Source organism: Pleurodeles waltl, unplaced genomic scaffold (genome assembly GCF_031143425.1).
Source record: "Pleurodeles waltl isolate 20211129_DDA unplaced genomic scaffold, aPleWal1.hap1.20221129 scaffold_39, whole genome shotgun sequence".
NCBI lineage: Eukaryota > Metazoa > Chordata > Amphibia > Caudata > Salamandridae > Pleurodeles > Pleurodeles waltl.
Genome location: NW_027150097.1, coordinates 2,575,001 through 2,585,000, shown reverse-complemented (window position 1 = coordinate 2,585,000; position 10,000 = coordinate 2,575,001). Strand labels below are relative to the sequence as shown.

Sequence of the window (10,000 nt, the reverse complement as noted above, 5' to 3'; positions counted from 1 at the left end):
CCTAAATGTACACTTAAATTCTGGACCCGAAAAAAAGAACAAGTTAAAATCTCACAGTGAAATCAGGATGATATTAAAAAATGACATGTGCATTGGAAAGGACGTGGCTGAAAGGGCACCAAAGCCAACGACCAAGTCAAGAATGATATTTTGGGATGTCACACTCTAAACATCCCCCATACTCACACAAGTCAATTGTATGACCCTGTAGGAGTCTTGTGTTTGTCATTCCACTGACACTGTGTGTAATGCCCCCCGTTCTTGCGTGCTTTACCCTGTGTCGCCTTTGTTTTTCTTTCTTGAAAAGAATATTTGTAGTGAGGCTCCCCAATGAACTAAAAAGTGTTGTTAAATCCAAAATGTTTGTGAGGCTCCAGTGAGATTTGAACTCACGACCCCTGGTTTACAAGACCAGTGCTCTAACCCCTGAGCTATGGAGCCAGGAGCTTGTCAGGCTGCCGTGCTGGGGACTATCTGAAGGAGCAGAGCATACCTGAGTTACAATGGAATCAGCAGGAGAGAGGATTGTGTGAGTCTGAGAAAGAAAAGGGGCATAGCTTCAAACCTGAATCTGGCATAGCTTTCCAAGGCTACTATTGCCAGTGATTGTGTATTTTAAAAAGGTAGTAAATTTGTATCCTTTCAAGGAGTACATCTATGGGTGCAGATTTCCTAATTTTTTGGTAAACTGATCACTAATTGGAATATTTAGAAAGAAGGGACACAGTGCAGCACAGCGAGCAAAGTTCCTTTGTGCGTCACTCGAAGAGAGCAGAACTGAGACATATCTTCACAGAAATGGTGCAGTTCTGCTCTTTGTCTATGCAAAGGTGCACTTCGGGCTGCCTTGAGTGCAAGGGTATCTGCCTTATGTTCAGGAGAGCTGATGTGCATAAAGGGATATCTTCCTACAACTATCATAGGAGATTTTTTAGAGTCAAGCCTGCGCTAGAATGCGCTTGCGCATGCGTATTGCTTGCGAGACGCTGTTGTAGTTAGAAAAGGGCTAGGAGCCCCGTCCATTTCACATTGGTGTCTTTCATTGGTTCGTGGGCTTCCCTGTTAAAATCTGCTTGCTTTCGTTAGTGGAAGGCATGCATACGTCATGCCTTTTCCGGTGGTTAGCCCTCCTTGAGCGCAGCGACCAAGTACTGAAAACATAGGAGGCTCGCTGTTTTCCATCTGGTTTGTGGACTACTTTTTCACTTTTTTTCACAGCACGATCTCGTTTGACAGAAGTCGAGCTCATTGCATGACATCAACCCTGTTACATAATTAATTGAACTGTTGTCGTTTACATAGATAATTGCACTTTTGCCGATAGGTTTCAATATGAGTGAACTGTAGCAGCACGATCGCGCACGTTATTTACATTTAATGAGTCAAGAAAAGTCTGGTTGGGAGTTTACAACTGCTAATAGCTCTATCTCGGAGAAATGCCAGACCAGTTGTATTGCAAGTACTTGTTTACTCTTTGTATCTGTTCTGCTAATTGCAGCACACCACATGCAAAGAGGCAGTGACATGAAGAAATAAAGACATCTGTTCTCCTTACACCAGCCTCGGGGAGGCGCACCATTGTGGCACAAAACCATGACTGTATGTTTTTGTAAACATGGGTTTGCATCAAAATCCATGTGTGGATGTACAAGAAAACCATGTACCACCTGTGGAACACCTACCTGACGCAAAGTAAAGCATGGCAGAGCAAGGTGCTGTGTGCTGTTACTTTTTCTTAACATGTGCATGGCTTTGTAAATACCAAAAAACGAATTGTGTTAATGCTGCATCGAAAAAGTGATGCAACCCGATGAAAAATCTGTTTAAACATGGGCCTCAATGTACACTTAAATTCCGGACCCGAAAAAAAGAACAAGTTAAAATCTCACAGTGAAATCAGGATGATATTAAAAAAATGACATGTGCATTGGAAAGGACATGGCTGAAGGGGCACCAAAGCCAACGACCAAGTCAAGAATGATATTTTGGGATGTCACACTCTAAACATCCCCCATACTCACACAAGTCAATTGTATGACCCTGTAGGAGTCTTGTGTTTGTCATTCCACTGACACTGTGTGTAATGCCCCCCTTTCTTGCGTGCTTTGCCCTGTGTCGCCTTTGTTTTTCTATCTTGAAAAGAATATTTGTAGTGAGGCTCCCCAATGAACTAAAAAGTGTTGTTAAATCCAAAATGTTTGTGAGGCCCAGTGAGATTTGAACTCACGACCCCTGGTTTACAAGACCAGTGCTCTAACCCCTGAGCTATGGAGCCAGGAGACTTGCCAGGATGCCGTGCTGGGGACTATATGAAGGAGCAGAGCATACCTGAGTTACAATGGAATCAGCAGGAGAGAGGATTGTGTGAGTCTGAGAAAGAAAAGGGGCATAGCTTCAAACCTGAATCTGGCATAGCTTTCCAAGGCTACTATTGCCAGTGATTGTGTATTTTAAAAAGGTAGTAAATTTGTATCCTTTCAAGGAGTACATCTATGGGTGCAGATTTGCTACTTTTTTGGTAAACTGATCACTAATTGGAATATTTAGAAAGAAGGGACGCAGTGCAGCACAGCCAGCAAAGTTCCTTTGTGCGTCACTCGAAGAGAGCAGAACTGAGACATATCTTCACAGAAATGGTGCAGTTCTGCTCTTTGTCTATGCAAAGGTGCACTTCGGGCTGCCTTGAGTGCAAGGGTATCTGCCTTATGTTCAGGAGAGCTGATGTGCATAAAGGGATATCTTCCTCCAACTATCCTAGGAGATTTTTTAGAGTCAAGCCTGCGCTAGAATGCGCTTGCGCATGCGTATTGCTTGCGAGACGCTGTAGTAGTTAGAAAAGGGCTAGGAGCCCCGTCCATTTCACGTTGGTGTCTTTCATTGGTTCGTGGGCTTCCCTGTTAAAATCTGCTTGCTTTCGTTAGTGGAAGGCATGCATACATCATGCCTTTTCCGGTGATTAGCCCTCCTTGAGCGCAGCGACCAAGTACTGAAAACATAGGAGGCTCGCTGTTTTCCATCTGGTTTGTGGACTACTTTTTCTCTTTTTTTCACAGCACGATCTCGTTTGACAGAAGTCGAGCTCATTGCATGACATCGACCCTGTTACATAATTAATTGAACTTTTGCCGGTTACATAGATATTTGCACTTTTGCCGATAGGTTTCAATATGAGTGAACTGTAGCAGCGCGATTGCGCTCATTATTTATATTTAATGAGTCAAGAAAAGTCTGGTTGGGTGTTTACAACTGCTAATAGCTCTATCTCGGAGAAATGCCAAACCAGTTGTATTGCAAGTACTTGTTTATTTTTTGTATCTGTTCTGCTAATTGCAGCACACCACATGCAAAGAGGCAGTGACATGGAGAAATAAAGACATCTGTTCTCCTTACACCAGCCTCGGGGAGGCGCACCATTGTGGCACAAAACCATGACTGTATGTTTTTGTAAACATGGGTTTGCATCAAAATCCATGTGTGGATGTACAAGAAAACCATGTACCACCTGTGGAACACCTACCTGACGCAAAGTAAAGCATGGCAGAGCAAGGTGCTGTGTGCTGTTATTTTTTCTTAACATGTGCATGGCTTTGTAAATACCAAAAAACGAATTGTGTTAATGCTGCATCGAAAAAGTGATGCAACCCGATGAAAAATCTGTTTAAACATGGGCCTCAATGTACACTTAAATTCCGGACCCGAAAAAAAGAACAAGTTAAAATCTCACAGTGAAATCAGGATGATATTAAAAAAATGACATGTGCATTGGAAAGGACGTGGCTGAAGGGGCACCAAAGCCAAGGACCAAGTCAAGAATGATATTTTGGGATGTCACACTCTAAACATCCCCCATACTCACACAAGTCAACTGTATGACCCTGTAGGAGTCTGGTGTTTGTCATTCCACTGACACTGTGTGTAATGCCCCCCGTTCTTGCGTGCTTTGCCCTGTGTCGCCTTTATTTTTCTATCTTGAAAAGAATATTTGTAGTGAGGCTCCCCAATGAACTAAAAAGTGTTGTTAAATCCAAAATGTTTGTGAGGCCCCAGTGAGATTTGAACTCACAACCCCTGGTTTACAAGACCAGTGCTCTAACCCCTGAGCTATGGAGCCAGGAGCTTGTTGGGATGCCGTGCTGGGGACTATATGAAGGAGCAGAGCATACCTGAATTACAATGGAATCAGCAGGAGAGAGGATTGTGTGAGTCTGAGAAAGAAAAGGGGCATAGCTTCAAACCTGAATCTGGCATAGCTTTCCAAGGCTACTATTGCCAGTGATTGTGTATTTTAAAAAGGTAGTAAATTTGTATCCTTTCAAGGAGTACATCTATGGGTGCAGATTTGCTACTTTTTTGGTAAACTGATCACTAATTGGAATATTTAGAAAGAAGGGACGCAGTGCAGCACAGCGAGCAAAGTTCCTTTGTGCGTCACTCGAAGAGAGCAGAACTGAGACATATCTTCACAGAAATGGTGCAGTTCTGCCCTTTGTCTATGCAAAGGTGCACTTCGGGCTGCCTTGAGTGCAAGGGTATCTGCCTTATGTTCAGGAGAGCTGATGTGCATAAAGGGATATCTTCCTCCAACTATCCTAGGAGATTTTTTAGAGTCAAGCCTGCGCTAGAATGCGCTTGCGCATGCGTATTGCTTGCGAGACGCTGTAGTAGTTAGAAAAGGGCTAGGAGCCCCGTCCATTTCACGTTGGTGTCTTTCATTGGTTCGTGGGCTTCCCTGTTAAAATCTGCTTGCTTTCGTTAGTGGAAGGCATGCATACGTCATGCCTTTTCCGGTGGTTAGCCCTCCTTGAGCGCAGTGACCAAGTACTGAAAACATAGGAGGCTCGCTGTTTTCCATCTGGTTTGTGGACTACTTTTTCTCTTTTTTTCACAGCACGATCTCGTTTGACAGAAGTCGAGCTCATTGCATGACATCGACCCTGTTACATAATTAATTGAACTTTTGCCGGTTACATAGATAATTGCACTTTTGCCGATAGGTTTCAATATGAGTGAACTGTAGCAGGGCGATTGCGCTCATTATTTATATTTAATGAGTCAAGAAAAGTCTGGTTGGGAGTTTACAACTGCTAATAGCTCTATCTCGGAGAAATGCCAGACCAGTTGTATTGCAAGTACTTGTTTACTCTTTGTATCTGTTCTGCTAATTGCAGCACACCACATGCAAAGAGGCAGTGACATGAAGAAATAAAGACATCTGTTCTCCTTACACCAGCCTCGGGGAGGCGCACCATTGTGGCACAAAACCATGACTGTATGTTTTTGTAAACATGGGTTTGCATCAAAATCCATGTGTGGATGTACAAGAAAACCATGTACCACCTGTGGAACACCTACCTGACGCAAAGTAAAGCATGGCAGAGCAAGGTGCTGTGTGCTGTTACTTTTTCTTAACATGTGCATGGCTTTGTAAATACCAAAAAACGAATTGTGTTAATGCTGCATCGAAAAAGTGATGCAACCCGATGAAAAATCTGTTTAAACATGGGCCTCAATGTACACTTAAATTCCGGACCCGAAAAAAAGAACAAGTTAAAATCTCACAGTGAAATCAGGATGATATTAAAAAAATGACATGTGCATTGGAAAGGACATGGCTGAAGGGGCACCAAAGCCAACGACCAAGTCAAGAATGATATTTTGGGATGTCACACTCTAAACATCCCCCATACTCACACAAGTCAATTGTATGACCCTGTAGGAGTCTTGTGTTTGTCATTCCACTGACACTGTGTGTAATGCCCCCCTTTCTTGCGTGCTTTGCCCTGTGTCGCCTTTGTTTTTCTATCTTGAAAAGAATATTTGTAGTGAGGCTCCCCAATGAACTAAAAAGTGTTGTTAAATCCAAAATGTTTGTGAGGCCCAGTGAGATTTGAACTCACGACCCCTGGTTTACAAGACCAGTGCTCTAACCCCTGAGCTATGGAGCCAGGAGACTTGCCAGGATGCCGTGCTGGGGACTATATGAAGGAGCAGAGCATAACTGAGTTACAATGGAATCAGCAGGAGAGAGGATTGTGTGAGTCTGAGAAAGAAAAGGGGCATAGCTTCAAACCTGAATCTGGCATAGCTTTCCAAGGCTACTATTGCCAGTGATTGTGTATTTTAAAAAGGTAGTAAATTTGTATCCTTTCAAGGAGTACATCTATGGGTGCAGATTTGCTACTTTTTTGGTAAACTGATCACTAATTGGAATATTTAGAAAGAAGGGACGCAGTGCAGCACAGCCAGCAAAGTTCCTTTGTGCGTCACTCGAAGAGAGCAGAACTGAGACATATCTTCACAGAAATGGTGCAGTTCTGCTCTTTGTCTATGCAAAGGTGCACTTCGGGCTGCCTTGAGTGCAAGGGTATCTGCCTTATGTTCAGGAGAGCTGATGTGCATAAAGGGATATCTTCCTCCAACTATCCTAGGAGATTTTTTAGAGTCAAGCCTGCGCTAGATGCGCTTGCGCATGCGTATTGCTTGCGAGACCTGTAGTAGTTAGAAAAGGGCTAGGAGCCCCGTCCATTTCACGTTGGTGTCTTTCATTGGTTCGTGGGCTTCCCTGTTAAAATCTGCTTGCTTTCGTTAGTGGAAGGCATGCATACATCATGCCTTTTCCGGTGATTAGCCCTCCTTGAGCGCAGCGACCAAGTACTGAAAACATAGGAGGCTCGCTGTTTTCCATCTGGTTTGTGGACTACTTTTTCTCTTTTTTTCACAGCACGATCTCGTTTGACAGAAGTCGAGCTCATTGCATGACATCGACCCTGTTACATAATTAATTGAACTTTTGCCGGTTACATAGATATTTGCACTTTTGCCGATAGGTTTCAATATGAGTGAACTGTAGCAGCGCGATTGCGCTCATTATTTATATTTAATGAGTCAAGAAAAGTCTGGTTGGGTGTTTACAACTGCTAATAGCTCTATCTCGGAGAAATGCCAAACCAGTTGTATTGCAAGTACTTGTTTATTTTTTGTATCTGTTCTGCTAATTGCAGCACACCACATGCAAAGAGGCAGTGACATGGAGAAATAAAGACATCTGTTCTCCTTACACCAGCCTCGGGGAGGCGCACCATTGTGGCACAAAACCATGACTGTATGTTTTTGTAAACATGGGTTTGCATCAAAATCCATGTGTGGATGTACAAGAAAACCATGTACCACCTGTGGAACACCTACCTGACGCAAAGTAAAGCATGGCAGAGCAAGGTGCTGTGTGCTGTTATTTTTTCTTAACATGTGCATGGCTTTGTAAATACCAAAAAACGAATTGTGTTAATGCTGCATCGAAAAAGTGATGCAACCCGATGAAAAATCTGTTTAAACATGGGCCTCAATGTACACTTAAATTCCGGACCCGAAAAAAAGAACAAGTTAAAATCTCACAGTGAAATCAGGATGATATTAAAAAAATGACATGTGCATCGGAAAGGACGTGGCTGAAGGGGCACCAAAGCCAAGGACCAAGTCAAGAATGATATTTTGGGATGTCACACTCTAAACATCCCCCATACTCACACAAGTCAACTGTATGACCCTGTAGGAGTCTGGTGTTTGTCATTCCACTGACACTGTGTGTAATGCCCCCCGTTCTTGCGTGCTTTGCCCTGTGTCGCCTTTATTTTTCTATCTTGAAAAGAATATTTGTAGTGAGGCTCCCCAATGAACTAAAAAGTGTTGTTAAATCCAAAATGTTTGTGAGGCCCCAGTGAGATTTGAATTCACGACCCCTGGTTTACAAGACCAGTTCTCTAACCCCTGAGCTATGCAGCCAGGAGCTTGTTGGGATGCCGTGCTGGGGACTATATGAAGGAGCAGAGCATACCTGAGTAACAATGGAATCAGCAGGAGAGAGGATTGTGTGAGTCTGAGAAAGAAAAGGGGCATAGCTTCAAACCTCAATCTGGCATAGCTTTCCAAGGCTACTATTGCCAGTGATTGTGTATTTTAAAAAGGTAGTAAATTTGTATCCTTTCAAGGAGTACATCTATGGGTGCAGATTTGCTACTTTTTTGGTAAACTGATCACTAATTGGAATATTTAGAAAGAAGGGACGCAGTGCAGCACAGCCAGCAAAGTTCCTTTGTGCGTCACTCGAAGAGAGCAGAACTCAGACATATCTTCACAGAAATGGTGCAGTTCTGCTCTTTGTCTATGCAAAGGTGCACTTCGGGCTGCCTTGAGTGCAAGGGTATCTGCCTTATGTTCAGGAGAGCTGATGTGCATAAAGGGATATCTTCCTCCAACTATCATAGGAGATTTTTTAGAGTCAAGCCTGCGCTAGAATGCGCTTGCGCATGCGTATTGCTTGCGAGACGCTGTTGTAGTTAGAAAAGGGCTAGGAGCCCCGTCCATTTCACGTTGGTGTCTTTCATTGGTTCGTGGGCTTCCCTGTTAAAATCTGCTTGCTTTCGTTAGTGGAAGGCATGCATACGTCATGCTTTTTCCGGTGGTTAGCCCTCCTTGAGCGCAGCGACCAAGTACTGAAAACAAAGGAGGCTCGCTGTTTTCCATCTGGTTTGTGGACTACTTTTTCTCTTTTTTTTCACAGCACAATCTCGTTTGACAGAAGTCGAGCTCATTGCATGACATCAACCCTGTTACATAATTAATTGAACTTTTGCCGGTTACATAGATAATTGCACTTTTGCCGATAGGTTTCAATATGAGTGAACTGTAGCAGCACGATCGCGCTTATTATTTACATTTAATGAGTCAAGAAAAGTCTGGTTGGGAGTTTACAACTGCTAATAGCTCTATCTCGGAGAAATGCCAGACCAGTTGTATTGCAAGTGCTTGTTTACTCCTTGTATCTGTTCTGCAAATTGCAGCACACCACATGCAAAAAGGCAGTAACATGGAGAAATAAAGACATCTGTTCTCCTTACACCAGCCTCGGGGAGGCGCACCATTGTGGCACAAAACCTTGACTGTATGTTTTTGTAAACATGGGTTTACATCAAAATCCATGTGTGGATGTACAAGAAAACCATATACCACCTGTGGAACACCTACCTGACGCAAAGTAAAGCATGGCAGAGCAAGGTGCTGTGTGCTGTTACTTTTTCTTAACATGTGCATGGCTTTGTAAATACCAAAAAACTAATTGTGTTAATGCTGCATCGAAAAAGTGATGCAACCCGATGAAAAATCTGTTTAAACATGGGCCTAAATGTACACTTAAATTCCGGACCCGAAAAAAAGAACAAGTTAAAATCTCACAGTGAAATCAGGATGATATTAAAAAAATGACATGTGCATTGGAAAGGACGTGGCTGAAGGGGCACCAAAGCCAATGACCAAGTCAAGAATGATATTTTGGGATGTCACACTCTAAACATCCCCCATACTCACACAAGTCAATTGTATGACCCTGTAGGAGTCTTGTGTTTGTCATTCCACTGACACTGTGTGTAATGCCCCCCTTTCTTGCGTGCTTTGCCCTGTGTCGCCTTTGTTTTTCTGTCTTGAAAAGAATATTTGTAGTGAGGCTCCCCAATGAACTAAAAAGTGTTGTTAAATCCAAAATGTTTGTGAGGCCCCAGTGAGATTTGAACTCACGACCCCTGGTTTACAAGACCAGTGCCCTAACCCCTGAGCTATGGAGCCAGGAGCTTGTCAGAATATTGTGCTGGGGACCATATGAAGGAGCAGAGCATACCTGAGTTACAATGGAATCAGCAGGAGAGAGGATTGTGTGAGTCTGAGAAAGAAAAGGGACATAGCTTCAAATCTGAATCTGGCATAGCTTTCCAAGGCTACTATTGCCAGTGATTGTGTATTTTAAAAAGGTAGTAAATTTGTATCCTTTCAAGGAGTACATCTATGGGTGCAGATTTGCTACTTTTTTGGTAAACTGATCACTAATTGGAATATTTAGAAAGAAGGGACGCAGTGCAGCACAGCCAGCAAAGTTCCTTTGTGCGTCACTCGAAGAGAGCAGAACTGAGACATATCTTCACAGAAATGGTGCAGTTCTGCTCTTTGTCTATGC

General features: G+C 43.1%; 5 non-coding genes across 5 annotated transcripts; all 5 read right to left on the bottom strand.

Annotated features, from left to right (window-relative positions):
• Nucleotides 1–368: 368 nt before the first annotated feature.
• On the bottom strand, nucleotides 369–441 carry TRNAT-UGU (transfer RNA threonine (anticodon UGU)). The gene has a single exon. It is a non-coding gene; the product is annotated as a tRNA-Thr (tRNA).
• A 1,760-nt stretch (nucleotides 442–2,201) lies between these two features.
• TRNAT-UGU (transfer RNA threonine (anticodon UGU)) lies at nucleotides 2,202–2,275 on the bottom strand. Its single transcript has one exon. It is a non-coding gene; the product is annotated as a tRNA-Thr (tRNA).
• A 1,763-nt stretch (nucleotides 2,276–4,038) lies between these two features.
• Nucleotides 4,039–4,111, bottom strand: TRNAT-UGU (transfer RNA threonine (anticodon UGU)). Its single transcript has one exon. It is a non-coding gene; the product is annotated as a tRNA-Thr (tRNA).
• Nucleotides 4,112–5,871: 1,760 nt separating this feature from the next.
• On the bottom strand, nucleotides 5,872–5,945 carry TRNAT-UGU (transfer RNA threonine (anticodon UGU)). The gene has a single exon. It is a non-coding gene; the product is annotated as a tRNA-Thr (tRNA).
• A 3,597-nt stretch (nucleotides 5,946–9,542) lies between these two features.
• TRNAT-UGU (transfer RNA threonine (anticodon UGU)) lies at nucleotides 9,543–9,615 on the bottom strand. The gene has a single exon. It is a non-coding gene; the product is annotated as a tRNA-Thr (tRNA).
• Between the last annotated feature and the right edge of the window lie 385 nt (nucleotides 9,616–10,000).